Source organism: Amia ocellicauda, unplaced genomic scaffold (genome assembly GCF_036373705.1).
Source record: "Amia ocellicauda isolate fAmiCal2 unplaced genomic scaffold, fAmiCal2.hap1 HAP1_SCAFFOLD_121, whole genome shotgun sequence".
NCBI classification, from domain to species: domain Eukaryota; kingdom Metazoa; phylum Chordata; class Actinopteri; order Amiiformes; family Amiidae; genus Amia; species Amia ocellicauda.
The window spans coordinates 27,176-46,979 of record NW_027102686.1 but is presented as its reverse complement, the minus strand read 5'-3'; the positions used below and the strand labels follow the sequence as shown (position 1 = coordinate 46,979).

The 19,804-nt window shown below is 40.5% G+C and overlaps 1 non-coding gene across 1 annotated transcript; it reads right to left on the bottom strand.

The window, feature by feature from the left end:
* Positions 1 to 18,391: 18,391 nt before the first annotated feature.
* LOC136721704 (U5 spliceosomal RNA) lies at positions 18,392 to 18,506 on the bottom strand. The gene has a single exon (XR_010806139.1). It is a non-coding gene; the product is annotated as a U5 spliceosomal RNA (small nuclear RNA).
* Between the last annotated feature and the right edge of the window lie 1,298 nt (positions 18,507 to 19,804).

Below are 19,804 nucleotides of genomic sequence, written 5' to 3'. Positions count from 1 at the left end.
AACACCTATATATTATTACAAGTATATATTCATATCCACAACATTTAAGCTCTTGAACACAATCTATTTGCATATTGCAGGATTATGAGCTTGACAAATGTGGCAAGTTCTACAATATTGCTAAGCTGTTACTATAAAACCTGGGGCAAACCAATTTAAAAGACTGATGCACACATCCCCCCTTTGCCCGTGTGGCCAACACCATGCGCCACATGGGCAAACCAGGGAAAGAGTGCCTGTGAGGCAACCAATGCATTAGCAAATGTTTGAGCTCTCTTATGGAAGGTGCAGTGGCCAGTTGCAATTTCCTGGAGCTTTTACAGTGCATCTCAAATTAAATTTCATCCAGCCCCAGGTCATAAAAGTCAAACCCTAGTTACGACATACATAACACATACATTTTGTTGCTTCAAAGAGAATACAAAAGTCAGCAAAACATTCTTTTTTACAAATTCAGTTTGTAAACTGTATTGTACATATATTTGTTGCGTTTTGATTTATAAACATTATACATTGTACAAATCTTAAGTGAAGGGCAATGGACTGATTCTGACTTCATGGCTGTCATTCTATTCATTTGAATAATGTGACATCTCCACTAATAGTACATTATAAATTAAACTATCAATAGAAGAATATGTGCTACTGCGGACGTCATCTGAGCAGTTTCACAATATATTGTAGATTCCTATAATCTGGAAAACCTTTAATTATAGTATTTTAACTTATTTCTCCACTGAGTCAAGCATCACTTCAGCGTAGTGGACCTCAGCATTGGTCTGTTCAAGTTGCTGTGAGGCTGTCTTTAAAGCCGCGCCCTTGGCCTACTGTGTCTCAACAAGAACACCAGCATCTTCTCCATATGGGTCAGACATCGGTTCCTTCAGGACACGATTCATAATATGCATATCTGCCATGTGGAATAAATCAGTCTGAAGACACAATGTGTGGTTCACACAACATCAGAGATCGTCCTTATAAAAGGCATCTCTATCACATTAGTTGACATTCGCACAATCTATAAGGTTTCTAGTAAAGGGACAATTCAAAATAATAATAATCTTGATTCCAATTTATCTCATTTATCAAATTATTTCAGTACAGCACTCAGCTGTCGTCAGCAGCATCATATCTCCTGTGTTTATTGAATCAGCTTTACTTCCTAGTGTAGATACTCTTTTTGTGTGGAGTTGTCAAAGTTTCAAAACAATGTGCTTATCTTTGTCCTTTTATCTAACTTAAATACCTGAGAACATTACAATAACTATTACAGCAGCTCCTTCAACACCATAGTTAATAGTAGTTGGGTAAATGATGGCAGTTATTAATCTTTGTTTCTCAATTCATTTTTTACCAATAAACCATAATTTGAAATTATTTCCATACTCCTATTATTCCTATTTTCATTATTATTAGTTTTATGCGGTTGTCATCTAGTATGTGACGTATTCGTCTGTATCAACATCAATATTATTATCATTATTAATACAAGCAGTGTAAATTACCATTCATTACACTCTTGCTCTGTTTGTAATAAGTTATGAACCCTTACACGTACTTACAGTCTCTGCCTTGTCTCTGACTTCTCTCTCTCTCTCTCTCTCTCTCTCTCTCTCTCATCTCAGGCTGCTTGTCTGCTCAGGCGAACAGGGGGAGCAGAGGAGCACATACGGCCCTTGCCCCCTGCCCCCCTCTTCCTAATTGATAGGGTATTTCTGTTTGTGAAAGGACTATTTCCAAACAGTTTTATAACTTGCAATGACTATGTTTCATTAAATTAGTTATGTTACACCTTTAGTTATACCTGTAGTAACTTCATTATTTTCCCTCATATTCCAGTCAATCACCATCAGAGTCTCTCGTGGCAGTACATTTGTCTCACACAGAACAAACTCTCCTTTCTCAACCGCTTTCAATTTTGGATAACATCGCACTGCATCCCAACAGCTGTTCTTTCTCCTATTCCTAATTTCTTACAAGAAAATGCAAGTTATATTTGATCGATTTGTATTATTACTATTTATATACATTTCACTACATTATTGTAGTTAATGAATGTATTTAATCTTTGGAAAATAAGCCTTTTCATTGATCTCAATAATGATGTCCAGGTACTTCAGGAAAGCACATTTTCAAAAAATGTGTCCAGTCAATGATTTCCCCAACTAAGAACCTGAGTGGGCACTAAGACTGTCCTCCTGCGCGGCTCATGTCTTTATTGTGTCACTTCCTCCTATTGAAGTCCAATCTACACCAGTACAGGTTCAGAAGAACTGTTCCCGAATCCAGATTGAACTGATCAATAGTTAATTTCTTACCTACACATTGTATTTAGGGATCTATTACTAGGGATTTAAAAACTCTTCATTGTGGAACTCATAGCTTCCAAATGAGCACATCGTTAATTTCCTGGAGTATCTGGTTATCTATTTATCAATATGTAAGAAACCTTCACCGAATGTTTGTGGTTGCCTCGGATTCCTATTTCTAAATTTGGCTCTAATTCCATTTCTAACATGTTACTTTTAACTTCTGTATTCGTAAGACCTATTTAAATAACTTAATTTTGTATTATTATTTCTGTTTGCAATAGCATTCTGTGTACAGTTAAATGCTGACTTTCTTGTAGGTCTGTTATTACAACATATTTAACTGGCGTTTTTTAGCTATCATTTTGTAACTATTTGTGACTTATGACTCTCTTAGTCATATTCTGGACTATACAGTACATGAAAAAGTCAAAATATGGACATTTACCTTGCGCAAACTGAAAACGTACAAACATACAAAGAGACACATATTAATTTATATCCATAGTAAATTCAGATACCATGGTTTTGGTTGGCATGTTATATTGACCTGCAGTGTCTCAAACTACCCTTATTTATTACTTATCTAGTAATTTTCCTTCAGTATCTTGAGGACTGTCATTTATACTGAAAAACATATATATATATATTTTTAATTTGTCTTCGGGGCATTCAGATTGAATTATGCCTGTTGTCTTTTCTTTCTTTTCTCTAACAAATGTTTTAAGATAGCTAGCTTTGGTTTCTCATTTCTTAATGCTTTGTATTCCTATTTTGCAAAACCGTTTTTAGGTGCTCAAGTCTATCTGAATCAAAAGTCCCATCTTCTGGAAACCTTAATTTTCTGTCACCTATTGTCCAGTCAAACGCACCGCTTCACTCCATAGTTATCATACATGTACCTTACATGTGTACCTTTAAGTGGCGGGTCGCCCGTCTTACTAGAGCTGTTCCCACACAGTAACACGTTTTCCCATTTTCTATGTATCGTTTTGTACACAACAACCAAGGCGTGCAAGCCCGCAAAATAACAATAAACGACAGGGGAGAAAACATAGCAAAAAACAAGAAAACACAAATAATACTAAATCCTATATAGGAATAACAACAAACATGCTTTTCAATGTTTGCATTTATAGAACTTGTATATAACTTAATGACTTTTCTTCATTTACCATAAACACTATAAACTTCTATAAACTATAAACACGTTATTTTATATTATCACCGGCGTATCAGATATTGAACAATTAATTAGCGCTCCTTTTTTTTTTTTTTTCTAATAGTAGGTCAAACCTACGCTGCAGTTTACAAACACACTTAAGCCTGCGGGAACCCAGACAGGAAAACACAGTCGTGTTCCTTCACAAACAAGAAGACACAGTCAAGTCTATGGTAACCCTAAGAAACCATGCTCCTCGGTTATTGGTGTCAATGGATCTCATTATCCTGAAACTTTCATGATCGAAACATGGAATACTGTTTGTCAGTTTCCATAAAACTATGCATTAAGAGTAATGCAACAGTCACTTATCATTTTGAGCAGCTGTATCAATTGATAGTTAGATCTTTGTAATGAAATGAATAGACAGTGATCTCAGATGTAATGTGTGAATTGCATTTTGAAATGGTAATACTTTGATGTTAAGTTGTGTCATTTTAGTTCAATGAACAAATGATCTGAGGTTGATGTGTATTGTATCCAAGCAATTGTAAAAAAGTGTTAGAGTTTTGAAAAATGTGCATTTTGATCATCGGGTGTGAGTTTAGTGTCTAGAGTTTTGAAAAATGACATCAAGGTTCTGAAATGAGTGCCAAAGTGATTGTAAAAAAGTGTAATATCAGGGGACAGTGGCTATTAGTGATCTGGCCTTCCGTGGCCTCTGTATTAATGTAACAGGTCACATTGTATGTGTACACTGATACTTGATAGTATAATATAGTACAAGTAAAAAACATACATAGGTATCATAGAAGTATTTTGCAGAAATGATTATGGATACTTATCAAAATGGAGAGGAAATGCTAAATCCAGTCTCCCCAGGCTGAGCTTCTATTGCTGCACCTGCTAAGTGGCTGCTGGCCCCACTATATGGATAGAGCCACACCAAGTACAAGAGTCTCCCCATTGCTATTTATATCTCCCTATCCAGTCTTCTATACGTGTCAGGGTGGGGTGCCTATTCCCCTGCATGCTTTGAAACCTATAGCACCTGGGACACACACTTGGGATCCGGTTCCTCTGCCCCTCACATACACATGAGGAATCCCAGGTGCTCAATACGTCATACTGTCTCTTTCATCTCATGTGTAAACTATGGACAAATACATGACTAAACGTGTTTAGTTGCTTTTCCCAGAATGCTTTGCGCCACGATATGCAAATAACGGGGACTATGATTGGCTCCCTGACATTACCCACACTGCGACTGATGCTACCCATTTCACTACCCAACAAAGACCCATAATATGCATGTGTCTGTCTGCCTGTCTGTCAAAGTATGTGTGTCTGTGTCTGTTTGTGTGTGTTTGTGTGTCTGTCTCTGTGTGAAAATGTGCCTGTCTCTGTGTGAAAGTGAGTGTGTCTGTGTCTGTGTCTGTCTGTCTGTGAAAGTGAGTGTGTGAAAGTGTGTGTGAGTGTCTGTCTGTCTGTCTGTCTTTGAAAGTGTGTGTGAGTGTCTGTCTGTCATGTAACTTGCACATCTGTTAGGGCACCATATGCAGAGATGTACACATATTGTTCCTTTTCCATATACACTCACCTAAAGGATTATTAGGAACACCATACTAATACTGTGTTTGACCCCCTTTCGCCTTCAGAACTGCCTTAATTCTACGTGGCATTGATTCAACAAGGTGCTGAAAGCATTCTTTAGAAATGTTGGCCCATATTGATAGGATAGCATCTTGCAGTTGATGGAGATTTGTGGGATGCACATCCAGGGCACGAAGCTCCCGTTCCACCTGTAGCGTAAGGTACACTTATAAATTTCAATTAAAGAAGTGAATTTATAGTATCACCTTATCACGAATCCTGGAATCTTGTAGAACTCAATTTCTGTAATAATTGGACGCAGACACCAATTCCAAAGATATAAATTGTCAAATTTATTCAAAACAAAGACTAAATGTAGCACTACACTAATTATACAAAAGGGAAAAACTAATTCTAAACTAAAAACTCTATATCAACAAATCAAAGACAAATCACTTCCGTGACCAAATCAAAGACCATGGGATCGCATATGATAACACAAATCGTTAAACAAAAGAGGTTATAAACACATTGACTACAATACCAGTTAGTAAGATGAAGGTGAGTCTCTTGTTAGTATTATTAGTCAGACATTAAATAACTACGCAGGTTAGTATTTATGTCAGGTAACTTCTCGTTATATATATATCAGTCTCATTAACGTTTAGGTGGAGAGAAAGATCCTATCATTACTTGTTACCACAATTTCCCTTAACTGATTATTATTCAATGATTAAGGATAGGCAGGGCCACCTATAATCTGGTGTCTATTAACTTGTGTCAATTTCAGACTAAACAGTTAAACAGGAATGAGAAGATATTTCTCGGCGTTGACAGATTTTATTTCTAAAATTATCAACAAAACAGTTTAATGCAACACACATTTATATTTAAGAAAACTAAATGATATTACACATTCTAGAGTTATGAATCACAGATTAACATTTCTAATTGATTTCTCAAATGTCATGAATCATGAACTCCAAACTGTTAAACTTATCTGAACTTCGTCGCAGAGAGGCCTCTCTGCCTTCGGGCTCAGATAACAGCACACGGCACGAGGTCCGTGTGGTTTGGAACAAAGGCAGTCCGGTTCGGCTTTGTCCAAGAACTTCCACTCAGTCGATGCACCTGGAAGTTGGGGTTTCGCGAAAGTAGAGTCGTTTCCAAACAGATTTTCCACTGGTTTGAAGGCTCCAAGGTTGTGCACAAAATCTTCTTTGTAAGCAGGGTTCCACCGTAGTTACTTGAAGACAAAGTCTTTGAGGAAAGCAGGGCCCTGTTTGTTCCAAGGGTCAAGTTTCTTAAAACTCAAATAGCTATTTAAATGACTGACACTTTCGTATTCAGTCGACTTAGTCATTTGTCCAGCTGTAAAACTCCACTGATCAGGTGGGCACAGGCGGGCAGCGCAGTCTGTAAAGTTCTTTATTTAATAAAGTCCTTTAAAAGAATTCTTTGTACGGCTCAATCTCCTTCTCCCAGTTTAACTCTTCTGTTGCCGGCAAAGACTTGGTTGGTTTCTGGTTCCGGTTCGGGCAACAGAGCTACAGGTTGAGCTGTGGCAGCGAGTTACTGGTTCAGGTGAGAGAGAGAGAGAAAGAAAGGCCGTGTTTGTCCTTTATAGTCTGTCAGATCAATAGGTGATTGGTTCCTGAGTTCTTGAGATTGGATTTCGGTTTCAGCCCCCAGTGTCCTATTGGAGGGGGGCTTGATTTATGACTGATGTCAATCCATGCCATCTTTTGGAAATGCCGGTTGGCCTGGGTTCGTAGCTCTATGTCGGGATTTCGGCTCTCATCCACTTCAAAGAGTTTTTATCACCTACAGGCCCCTTTCTCCAGACATCTCATAGCAGAATAACAAACTATTTGGCCTCTTCTCGGTGCCATCCTCCCCAAAACTGTCACTTTGATGCAAACCAGTTCCAAGCTGATGAGCTAAGGAAATCTGATAACTTTGGGGGGGAGAGGTCTTCTTTAGATCCGTGCTTCAGCTCAGAGCCCAAATACTCTTATCCAAATACACCCAACATAACGCTACATACCCCCTTTCTTGAATGGGACTGAGGTCGACTAGGACGTTATCCCCTTCAAGACAAAATAAGACGATAAGCATTTATCTCAAAGTTATGTAACAGAATTCAACAGTGGACTTCACCATTCATGACCCCGAGAAATCAAAGAAAACAAACTAATAGTTCATTATTTAAGCAGAATGTATTCCAATCAAATTGACAATCCTATACTAGCACATATACAGGTTACATATTATAACACAAGTACATTAAAACAAAAAAACAATTGGTATTACTCAGTATTGAGTATGGTTACTGACGGTAACCAATAGGTGGAAGTTGATTAACAGAGGGAGGTGACTGGGAATTCAGGTGTTATTCAGGCACCTGACCTTCACTATGTCTATAATAGTTGGTAGGGACCTGGGTTCGAATGGTTGGCTTACATGGTAAGCCGGTGCCCCCTTTAGGGACATGCACAAAAAATGGTCTCATTGGGAAGTTGTACCTTGGTGGCTGTATCATATCTGTCATTCAATTCCACCGGCTTTGGTGATTCAACTTGAGCCCACAACCTGTTCAATAGATCCTGACCAATGATCAACTTCTCTGTTTCAAATTTGGAAATATAAACTGGATGAACCAACTTAATCTTCCCAAAGGTGAACTCTAACAATGCCTTTTGAGTGAGCTGTGCCTTAGTCTCTGTGTAACTTGTAATGTTCACACTACAAGCTTCCACTTTCAGTCGTTGGTCTGAGGTTTCCATAATTTGTTTCAGGTTGCCCATTGTGGTGGCAGACATTAAACAAATTTCAGCCCCAGTGTCCAACAAGGCTCCTCACTCCCACACATTCTCAATGGTCACTTCTATGTAAACTTGCTTGGCTCTGCCTCTCTGTGTCAGATCACCCAGTAACATCACCAAAGGTTCAGCTTGCCTGCAGGCAACTTCCCCCACTGGGAGGTCCCAGTGGGCTGATGTGTCAGAGAAACCCCCCTGCTGTTCCTCACATCCAATCAAAAACACAGAGGCGGGGACAGGGGGCGGTTCCAGAGCTAGTCATTCCTTAGGTGGCGAGTCCGGCCCTTTACCCTGGCTACTAACTTCCAGTTTGGGAAGAGGGGGCAAAGGGAGCAGAGCTAAGCGTAGCAGTAGCTCAGAAACTGCAACATTGCTCAGAGACTGAGTTAACCCACCTAGGCTAGGAGCAGATTTCTTTTTTTTATTGTAAGCCTGGGTGTCTTGGATTCCATCCTTGGGAGGTTCTTTCCTTCTTTGAATCTCTGTCCCCTCTAACTCCAGTGGAGAAATAGGGCTCTCAGAGCGCCTTGCCAGTACTTGGGTGCTTGAATCTTTACGATCAGAAGTGCTATTGTACTTGCTTTCCCAAGCTTTCTGTGCCATTTTTTCGAATTTCAGCTATGTTCATATACGTTGCGTCTGCATGTAATATGATCATTTCCTTAATCGTTGGGAACAAATTAGCAACAAACAACCCTTTAAAGCTCACCTCTTCCTCGGCCCCGGGTCGATCTTGACCCGCAAAATAGGTTTTCCTAAGCTTTTCATAGTAATCACGGGGGGACTCATGCTTACCCTGTTTGATCTGGTGTGCGGCAGTCACTGCTGCCACTGGATCAATGAACCTGGAATAGTCCCTAACTAATGCTCTGCACAAGCGTTGAAACCTATTGCAGACCATGGACCCTTGCCTCTCCATCCAAGAATGGACTTGGCGAGAGGTAGTTTTGCGGATTAGGAGAACCTTTTCCTTCTCCGTAGCCTCAGGATAGAAACTCAAAGCATACTTAATGTCCTTAATATACGCTTCCACATTTCCTTCCTTGTCTGCTGGGTTAAAGGTTTCACAATCTTTAGCCAGTTCTCTCAACTGGCGCATGTTAACCTTTCGGTCTGGACTCTCGGGAGAGGAAGTTCGTCTGTGCGACGAGCTTCTTACCCTGGGTGGAGAAAGACTACAGGGAGGGGTACGATCAGGACGAGGCAACCCGGGGCCTAAATGTGGAGACGGTGTGCGACTCCGTGCATTGGCCGGTTCCGGCTGTTCCTTTATGCTGTCAGGTGTCAGCTTTGCAGCCCACCAAGAGGCAGCTTTCAGGGCCCCTATTTGTTGCTTGAGACGCTCATTTTCAACTTCAGTTGATTTGAGTTCTCCCCTAAGCACCTGATTTACTCTCCTCATTTCTTCACTGTCCCTTTTTAAATGTATGACCTCGCCTTCGAGTATCTCCATTTTTACAGTGCCCAAATCTTTCTCCCTGACTGTTTTGCAAAGACGCATTTCCAAAACATCCCGGTCCTTCAAAACTATCCTTTCATTTTCAACCGCTTTACATCTGTCATTTTGCAGACCTTTTACTTGGATCAGAGTTGTTTCCAATTCAACTTGACATTGTCTTAAATCATTTCCTAATTGCTCTCTCTGTTCAATTAAGTCCTCTTTTTCAGCATTCAACACAATGACTTGTTTTCCACAAGTATCTAGCTTTCCTTCAAATTCTAAAACCATTCCATGCCGTTTGGCTCTTTCTTCTTTCGCTTTAGCATACTTTTCTCCTAGCTTTTTCAGTTTTTCAAACTTGCTTATGATCCAGTTCACTACCCTTGAGCTCGCAAGTGCTAAGCTAGCCATAACTTTCATCACCTCTATCGACTCTTTTTCGAGTTGCGTCGTAGTGTCGTTTACCAACTGAGTTCGACGCGACTCTACTTCAAAGTCCAAACTGCCTAGGCGTCCAAGGAATTCAGGAATCTCTGTTCCTGGCACCTTAACAATCAATGCTTCACATGGGGACATTTGGGTAATCATTGTTTTGGCTATTCAGTAACAACCCAACAGAACAGTACTCGATTAATCACCTAATGACTCTAATGCCAACGCTTAGGATATCAACAATTTATCACAAGTAACTAAAACAGACTTAATCTTTTGTGACTTTGGATTTATGACTGATGTCAATCCATGCCATCTTTTGGAAATGCCGGTTGACCTGGGTTCGTAGCTCTATGTCGGGATTTCGGCTCTCATCCACTTCAAAGAGTTTTTATCACCCACAGGCCCCTTTCTCCAGACATCTCATAGCAGAATAACAAACTATTTGGCCTCTTCTCGGTGCCATCCTCCCCAAAACTGTCACTTTGATGCAAACCAGTTCCAAGCTGATGAGCTAAGGAAATCTGATAACTTTGGGGGGGAGAGGTCTTCTTTAGATCCGTGCTTCAGCTCAGAGCCCAAATACTCTTATCCAAATACACCCAACATAACGTTACACACCACATCCCAAAGATGCTCTATTGGGTTGAGATCTGGTGACTGTGGGGGCCAGTTTAGTACAGTGAACTCATTGTCATGTTCAAGAAACCAATTTGAAATGATTCGACCTTTGTGACATGGTACATTATCCTGCTGGAAGTAGCCATCAGAGGATGGGTACATGGTGGTCATAAAGGGATGGACATGGTCAGAAACAACGGGCCGTGGCATTTAAACGATGCCCAATTGGCACTAAGGGGCCTAAAGTGTGCCAAGAAAACATCCCCCACACCATTACACCACCACCACCAGCCTGCACAGTGGTAACAAGGCATGATGGATCCATGTTCTCATTCTGTTTACGCCAAATTCTGAATCTGAAATCGAGACTCATCAGACCAGGCAACATTTTTCCAGACTTCAACTGTCCAATTTTGGTGAGCTTGTGCAAATTGTAGCCTCTTTTTCCTATTTGTAGTGGAGATGAGTGGTACCCAGTGGGGTCTTCTGCTGTTGTAGCCCATCCGCCTCAAGGTTGTACGTGTTGTGGCATCACAAATGCTTTGCTGCATACCTCGGTTGTAGCGAGTGGTTATTTCAGTCAAAGTTGCTCTTCTATCAGCTTGAATCGAGTCGGCCCATTCTCCTCTGAGCTCTAGCATCAACAAGGCATTTTCGCCCACAAGACTGCCGCATACTGGATGTTTTTCCCTTTTCACACCATTCTTTGTAAACCCTAGAAATGGTTGTGCGTGAAAATCCCAGTAACTGAGCAGATTGTGAAATATTCAGAGCGGCCCGTCTGGCACCAACAACCATGCCACGCTCAAAATTGCTTAAATCACCTTTCATTCCCATTCAGACATTCAGTTTGGAGTTCAGGAGATTGTCTTGACCAGGACCACACCCCTAAATGCATTGAAGCAACTGCCATGTGATTGGTTGGTTAGATAATTGCATTAATGAGAAATTGAACAGGTGTTCCTAATAATCCTTTAGGTGAGTGTATATGTATGTATGTATGTATGCATGTCCAATTGCTTTGACAATTCAAATGCACTGAATTGAGAGAGAGAGAGAGAGAGAGAGAGAGAGAGAGAGAGAGTTGTAGTCCAGACCACTGCAAAATTCCTGCTGAAGTGATCTGGATCACCACACAATGGCCCAAGGACCACTGCAAACTTGGATTTCAATGTATTTGTGTAATCTGTGTTGCAATAGCACATACCATGTTCCTTTGTGGTGATCTGGTTAATTCTGATCTGGGAAAACCACAATCCTGCAGGTTTAATAAGTCTCTCTACACATCAGTCCCTGAGTACCTTCAACCAATGGTCATTTTGACCAATTAAGCCCAAGATTTGAGTCAATTAAGTTGTCAAGGACTACCCAGTGAAGACGTGAACTCACGACTAGGTCACACTGTGAGCTCACCAGAGCAGACATTACACTGAGCTCACTGTGAGCTCACTTAGCGCTTTTCCAGCGACATGGTGCCGGTGCTGGAGCCGGAGCCGCTGCCCTTACTCGGTGGCTAACCCACCTCTATGTTACAAATGTTCCCTAAACACTTATTTTGCAAGATCAATAAAAATCCTTTAGGAAATTTAAACTTTTACTGACACACATAGTTAATAGCAATGTATTATAACTTTACCAAAAATAATAATCTGTATATCTTTAATTGTTTAGACGTTATTAAGATATAATGCATCTTTCACATAGGGAACATTTGTAACATGTTAGGAAAAACAAACAAATGATTTGAAAATATTCATAATTACAGCATACAATTTGTCAGGCTTCATAAGAATGGTATTTATAACATACTCTGTAAAAATCAAGCAAATAACATTTGTGGTTCACGAGAAAATATATATATATATATATATATATATATATATATATATATAATCAAAGCTATCAGACTATAGCAGCCGGTGTATGAAGACACATACGATTATACAGCATTATTTGGCAGCTTCGCAAGACCTAATTTTAAACGTTGTTGGTAAGTTAGATAATTAGTGGGGACCCGCTATTTGCAGTTCTTCCCCTCCATAATTGCTAAAATAAAGTTTTACTGACATTTTATTGACCCTACCACTGCATAGGGCACATCTGTAACATGAACGCTACTGAATGGCACATACATTGAAAACTACGGAGAACTGAGACAAATCCACTTTACACTTCATAAATAATCTTAAAACGTTTCCAACCAAGGCAACACCCACTTGAAATACGTTCATTCTCATTTTTGGTAAACAAAAAGAGAGATTGTTACATATGTTCCCTATGATGCATCTACAGAGAGAGAGAGAGAGACAGACACTAACTCTCTCTCTCTCTCAGCTGGGAGTGTGTGGGAGGGGTCTGCAGTGAGCGGGAGTGCTGCTGAGAGCTCTGTCCTTTGGCTGCGTTTTTTTGTTGCTTTACTTTTTTCAGTTTGTTTATTTTGTCTTCTGTTTTCAGTGCTTTTCTTATTGTGGGGGAACAGGGGAGGGGAGGGGGGAGTACCGGTAGTTCTTCCCGGGTCGGGGGGTCGGACCCCCTGAATGCGTCTTTTGAAAAACTGACCCGACGCCATGGAGTCAAGATCGCTCCGGTGCAGTTCTGCCCCCTAGAGCAGTGTGTGTTAGCGGTTGGGGAGGTAGCAGGGTGTGAAAATATCAAGTCTGCTGCCATTGTTATCTTCTTAAAAACCACTGATCTGCTCAATCAGCTAGTGGCTAATGGCACAGTGTTAGACGACACTTTCACCCCGGTGTTGCCGCTCGCTGCTCCTGCCCGGAAGGTAACGCTGTCTAACGTCCCTCCGTTCATCCGCACCGGCTCGGGCAGCTGATGTCCGGCATTAAGAGGGTCCCGCTGGGCTGCAAAGCCCCGCAACTGAAACACGTCATGTCCTTCCGAAGGCAGCTGTATATGATCCTCAATAACATCAATGAGGATCTTAATGTCATTTTTAAATTTAAGATCGACAATACCGACTACGTCGTGTTCGCTACTTCAGAGTCCATGAAGTGTTTCAGGTGTGGGAGCGAGGGGAATGTCGTGAGGAACTGTCCCGAGCAGGACAGGGAGCGGGAGGAGGAGCGGGGCGACGCGGGGAGGAATAGAGACACCGGCCCGCAGCCACAGATGCAGCGGGCAGACAGAGATCGAGCCCCGGCGGAGGAGACAGTCGCCGGTCGGACCGATGGTACCACTGATGCCGTGACGGGGGAAGAGCTGCCCGGAGGCGATGACGCACAGCTGGGGGACGGGGTCGAGGCAGCGGGGGATAGTGACGACCGAGACGCCGGGGGGAGATGGTGTTGAGGCGGTGCACGGGGCGCTGGTTAGTGACGAGGAACAACCTCAGCAGCCAGCAGACGGGCGGACAGACACACAGGGTGTAGCCGAGGAGGAGGCAGGGCCAGGCTCGGCGGTACAAGCCGAGGCGCCGGGTGGAAAAAACGCACTAAGAAGGTGCTGGGAGGGAGCACGGACGGTGTTGGTAAATAGTGTCAGTAAAAGAAGTGGTGGCACAGTAGTGAAGCTGGGGTAGCGAGCGGCTTGGTGGGGAAAGGTCCGGCTACACGCTGGAGCATCGCGGCAGCCACCGGGGACGCCTCGGGCTCGGAGTGACAGTGAGGGCGGCTTCACGGATTCCTCTCTCGCCTCCTCGTCCTCGGTGAGTCAGAGCTGCAGTGAAGGATATCAGGAGGTTTTTAGAGAAAACGAAGGGAAAGAGGTCTGTTTTAGTGGAGCAGTTTTTCCCAGATCGTGCATGCCTGCTGGCCTCTATTAAGTTTTTACAGAAACCCTGACCTATCAATTTGTACAACACTCACTGAAAACCATGGTTGGGGTCAATTCCTGTTTTTCAATTCCAATTCCTCCTACAAATCAATTCAAAATTGCAATTACTTTTTGCATTCACAGAATATTCTTTATTGGAATTGAATTGAAAAGGGAATTAAAAATTGAATTGGAATTGACCCCAACCCTGTTGAAAACAAAACAAAAAGTACAGATCTGGTTCTTCAAATCTTCACTCTGGTTTCATTCTGTGTCGTAGTTCATTTATCTTGCTGTTAATTGCACCACCAATTACACTCTTTGGGGTACTGGGCAATTTTTTCAAGGTAGCCCCTAAAAAACATGTATCACATAGATTTAATGACTTGCACATAGATATATAAAAATCTTTTAATAAACATACCACATATCTTTGAGAAGGGTTCATTAGTTACATATTGCCACAGTAAATCAACATTTTTGTGTGTGGGTGTATTTAAACGTTTTGGTGTATGCTCTTAAACTTGTCTTACACTAGTTCATAGTAAAATCTGTACTTGGCGAAGCAGCTATGCAAAGGCAGACTTTTCTCCATTAATACCTTGCTTAAGCATTACATTGATGTGGCACAACTGGACTGAAATGTGAAGTATTTGCTCAAAAGTCAAATTTAAATGAGACATGAAAGTTTATATTGTCAAGGATCCCATGGCACTATTCATTATTATTATGTATTAATATGTCTGAAGCATTAATCCAAGGTGATTTACAAGGTGTTGTTGAAAGAGTGACGTGGCTGAATTCTAAGTCAGGCTTCCCTCAATCAGGTCTAACAAATTTGTTATGACTCCACCTTTACTGCTGTGTAGTAATCTGCTGGTACAAAATGGCTGCACCCCAGAGGGTGGTGGGTGAAGTGAGTCTGTACAGCACTTTGGGATCTTTCCAGCTGCTACATGTAAGGTATTATTATTTATTAATAAATTAACTCTAGTCTCTGAAACTAAAACAAAGGCCAAAGGAACATTTCAAATGCTAACCCTTTGTGTTCTATACAGTTAAAAAGGAGAGTTAGAAATTTTGTACAACAGCATTTACATACCATATATGGCTTCCACCTTTAAGCGATCCAGAGGTGTCTTTTTCTCCGAAGTTGGATCTCTCTTGCTGCCACCACCACGAAGATTGCTCTTTAATAATGTTGGAAAGTCAAAGACAGCAACCGTCAGGGTTCTTGCATATGACGTATTCGTGCTGCACCTCTCTGCAAGGATCCAGGACAGTTTGTCAATGTAAACTCCAGTGCCTGGGAATATTTCCACCTAAAAGACAATGGTAAATAAAAAACAAGCTTATCCCCAAACTATTCTTATATTATGTTAAGTGGAATACATTATCAGTAAGGCTGTGATTTTGTTACAGAAATGTGTTATTAAAGACCACAGTATGTCTCAATTCTAAGTTTATTAATTTACAGACATAATAAAGTCAGTGAATCTGTGACACCCATAATTCAATTACATTCTTATTATCAACTATAACTATGAATATAACTGATAATGTAGCATCATTAGATTGTTTACAACCAATATTTGTTTTCAATATATATATTTTTACCTTGTCTTTGTAATATTGTAGACCAAGAGTGTTATACCTGTTTTGGTGATTCTTTGTCAGATTCAGAACAATTTGCTGTGGGGCTGTCAGAACCACTTGATGGTGACACACTTTTGTCTTCATTGCTGATAAATGTGGCTTTTGTTACAATTTTTTTCAGATTGTCCAAAAGGTCTGGAATCTCTGGAGAAAAAAACCTTAGTATTAAATGATAATCATTTCTAGTAATATATTTAATACAAAGTGAAAACAAAACCATCAATGCCTGCAATTATACTTGAGAGACTTGCTCTATGTTATTGGCAAACTGACCTTTTTGTGGGTCATTAACATTAGCTACGAAAAAAATAAAAAAGATAAAATACAAGAATAACCAGGTCTAATGTAATGCATATAGTCATTAATGTAGGATTATGAAGTTATGTTGAAAAACTTTATTTAATAATCAGTATTATTAAACTATTAGACAGTGCACATTAAGAGTCTGTATTGTGGTTCTAGATTACTTCAGTATGATCAACTATAATACATTACTCTGGAATCTAAATTACTGAAGAATAACATTTATCAAGGTAAGGAATTATTTGCTATAAATAAAAAAACTTACCATCAACCATACGGTTTCGAAGACATTGGTTTTCATTTTTAAGTCTTGTGTTTTCCTTTTCGAGCTGCTTAACTTTTTGCTGTAGCTCAACTTCACTGGACTCTTTAAATGTCTGTAGAATATGACGGGATCTAATTCTTGAAGCTCCATCGGTTTTCTTTCTTATTTTGTGCTGTATTCAGAGAGGAAAAGAGTTTAAAATGAAAATATATATATATATGAATATGATTAAAAAAAAAACAATCCTGCAATACATTTATTTAATATTTGCAGTAATTATCTCACCGGTAACTGTGGTTCATCAAGGTCACTATCATCTGAAATTTGAAGTTTTTTGTTTGGTTTAGGTACTCTCTTCATTTTAGGACAGGGCATTTTTGTTAGGTCATTAAGTTTTCTTCTTAGTTCGCCTTCTTTTCCTAAAATAAAAATAAAATAAATAAAACCCTGCATTATGTCCACAGATATTTGGGGATTATATTTATGTGTCATAAAAATACTGTGCTTTGACCATACAAATTAAGATGAACAGCCAACACTGAATCAAAACTGAAGTTAAATTATATCTGGTTTAATTTATTTTGTGATTTGGGGGATTTTATTGTAAAGCACAACACACAATAAATCGATCTTACAAATGCCAGTCAAGTATGACGAGTTTTTAGCGCCCTCACCACCACCTACCATGTTATAAGAGTATATTAGAAGTACAACACATTAATAACTTAAACATTCATTTCAAATATACTGTGATTGTATATATCAAATAGCATGTAAAGACTTTAATGTTTTTTTTTTAAATAAACATTGTTACCAGTCATAATGATCTGCGCTTCATGGACAGGCCATCCACCTTTTGGAGGTTTGTTCGTGTCTCTCCACTCTGCTCTGAAGTTTCGAGTCGTCTCTTCGTCATCATCAGCAATGCTGAATAAATCAAAATTGCGAAAGCAAGCAGTGGGAATCACGCTGTAAGAGTCTTTGTCGACCCCGCTTTCCCACTTCACCAACGCGTGCATCACCGCCATACTACCTTCACCTTCTCGTCCGTTTTTTCTGCGCCTTTTTCCCCCGACAAGTCACGGCACAAAAAACAGTCCCGCTCTGCATTCTGGTACTTGGCGTTCTTAATAACACCAACAGGGTGTAATCGCATAGACCACTCGAGTATAAAGTACTACATATCCCGTCAGTTACAGTTTTTTTTTCATCTTCTGAAACTGCAATTTAGCACTTTCAACTGTTTCTTAGTGATTCCTAGAATTACTAACCGGTATTGTAGTCAATGTGTTTATAACCTTTTTTGTTTAACGATTTGTGTGTTATCCTATGGGATCCCATGGTCTTTGATTTGGTCACGGAAGTGATTTGTCTTTGATTTGTTGATCTAGAGTTGAATTTTAATTAGTTTTTCCCTTTTGTATAATTAGTGTAGTGCTACATTTAGTCTTTGTTTTTAAATAAATTTGACAATTTATATCTTTGGAATTGGTGTCTGCGTCCAATTATTACAGAAATTGAGTTCTACAAGACTCCAGGATTCGTGATAAGGTGATACTATGAATTCACTTCTTTAATTGAAATGTATAAGTGTACCTTACGCTACATATATGTATGTATGTATGTATGTATGTCCAATTGCTTTGACAATACAAATGAATTGAATTGAGAGGGAGAGAGAGAGAGAGAGAGAGAGAGAGAGACAGACAGACAGACTGACAAACAGAAAAACAGACAGACACAGACACACACACACACAGAGCCAGCCAGCCAGCCAGCTCAGCGATGACATCACGAGCCTCTCTCAGCTGACTGCTATGACATCACAGAGCACGTACATTCCGTTGCTTGCCGTCTGTCAACCACTCAGTCACTGCCAGCCAGACTGGCTGGCTGGCTGGATGGGGGGGCTGCTTGCTGCTGCTGCGTTCCTTAGCAAGCTTATTTGCTTGACCGGCCTTCCTACTCCTCTGCCCACATGCCCACCTATGCCCGATCTGCTGTTCACCTGGATCACAGCTCCGCCCCAACAAGGCAGAGCCCCCCAAGAATGGTACAAACTCACCCACGATCCCCTCCACGGAAAGCTTTAGCAAAAGGCAAAAGCGTTATACGTAATGAAGAGGAACCCGAGTCCAAGACGCATCCGACCAGCCATACATATTTGTGTGTATTAAAGATCACATTTTCTTACATTTAGTTTTTCTGTACTTTATTACATCTTATTGTGATTTATAAAAGTATTGTTTCTTTTCCATATGTATGTATGTATGTGTGTGTGTGTGTGTGTGTGTGTGTGTGTCTGTCTCTGTGTGAAAGTTAGTGTGTGTGTCTGTACGTGTGTGTGCCTGTCTCTGTGTGAAAGTGTGTGTGTGGGTGTGACAGTGTATGTGAGTGTCTGTCTGTCTGTCTGTCATGTAACTCGCACATCTGTGAGGGCACCATTTTTGCAGAAGAGATGTACACATTTTGGAGCAACATATGCTGCCATCCAGACATCATCTTTTCCAGTGACGTCCCTGCATTTTCAAACAGATCACAATTTATTACACTTTGTTTATCTGTACTTTATTACATCTTATTGTGATTTATACTTGTAATGTTTCTTTTCCATATATATGTATGTACAGTGGGGGAAAAAAGTAATTGATCCCCTGCTGATTTTGTACGTTTGCCCACTGACAAAGAAATGATCAGTCTATAATTTTAATGGTAGGTGTATTTTAGCAGTGAGAGACAGAATAACAACAAGAAAATCCAGAAAAATGCATTTCAAAAAAGTTATAAATTGATTTGCATGTTAATGAGGGAAATAAGTATTTGACCCATTTTCAATGCCCTGGCTTAGGGTTCTCACCCATGATTTGACGGTACATGGCCCCGTCCATCGTCCCTTTGATGCGGTGCAGTTGTCCTGTCCCCTTAGCAGAAAAACAGCCCCAAAGCATAATGTTTCCACCTCCATGTTTGATGGTGGGAATGGTGTTCTTGGGGTCATTCCTCCTCCTCCAAACACGGCGAGTTGAGTTGATGGCAAAGAGCTTGATTTTGGTCTCATCTGAGACCACTTTCACCCAGTTCTCCTCTGAATCATTCAGATGTTCATTGGCAAACTTCAGACGGGCCTGTACATGTGCTTTCTTGAGCAGGGGGACCTTGCGGGGGCGCTGCAGGATTTCAGTCCTTCATGGCGTAGTGTGTTACCAATTGTTTTCTTGGTGACTATGGTCCCAGCTACCTTGAGATCATTAACAAGATCCTCCCATGTAGTTCTGGGCTGATTCCTCACCGTTCTCATGATCATTGAAACTCCACGAGGTGAGATCTTGCATGGAGCCCCAGACTGAGGGAGACTGACAGTTATTTTGTGTTTCTTCCATTTGCGAATAATCGCACCAACTGTTGTCACCTTCTCACCAAGCTGCTTGGTGATGG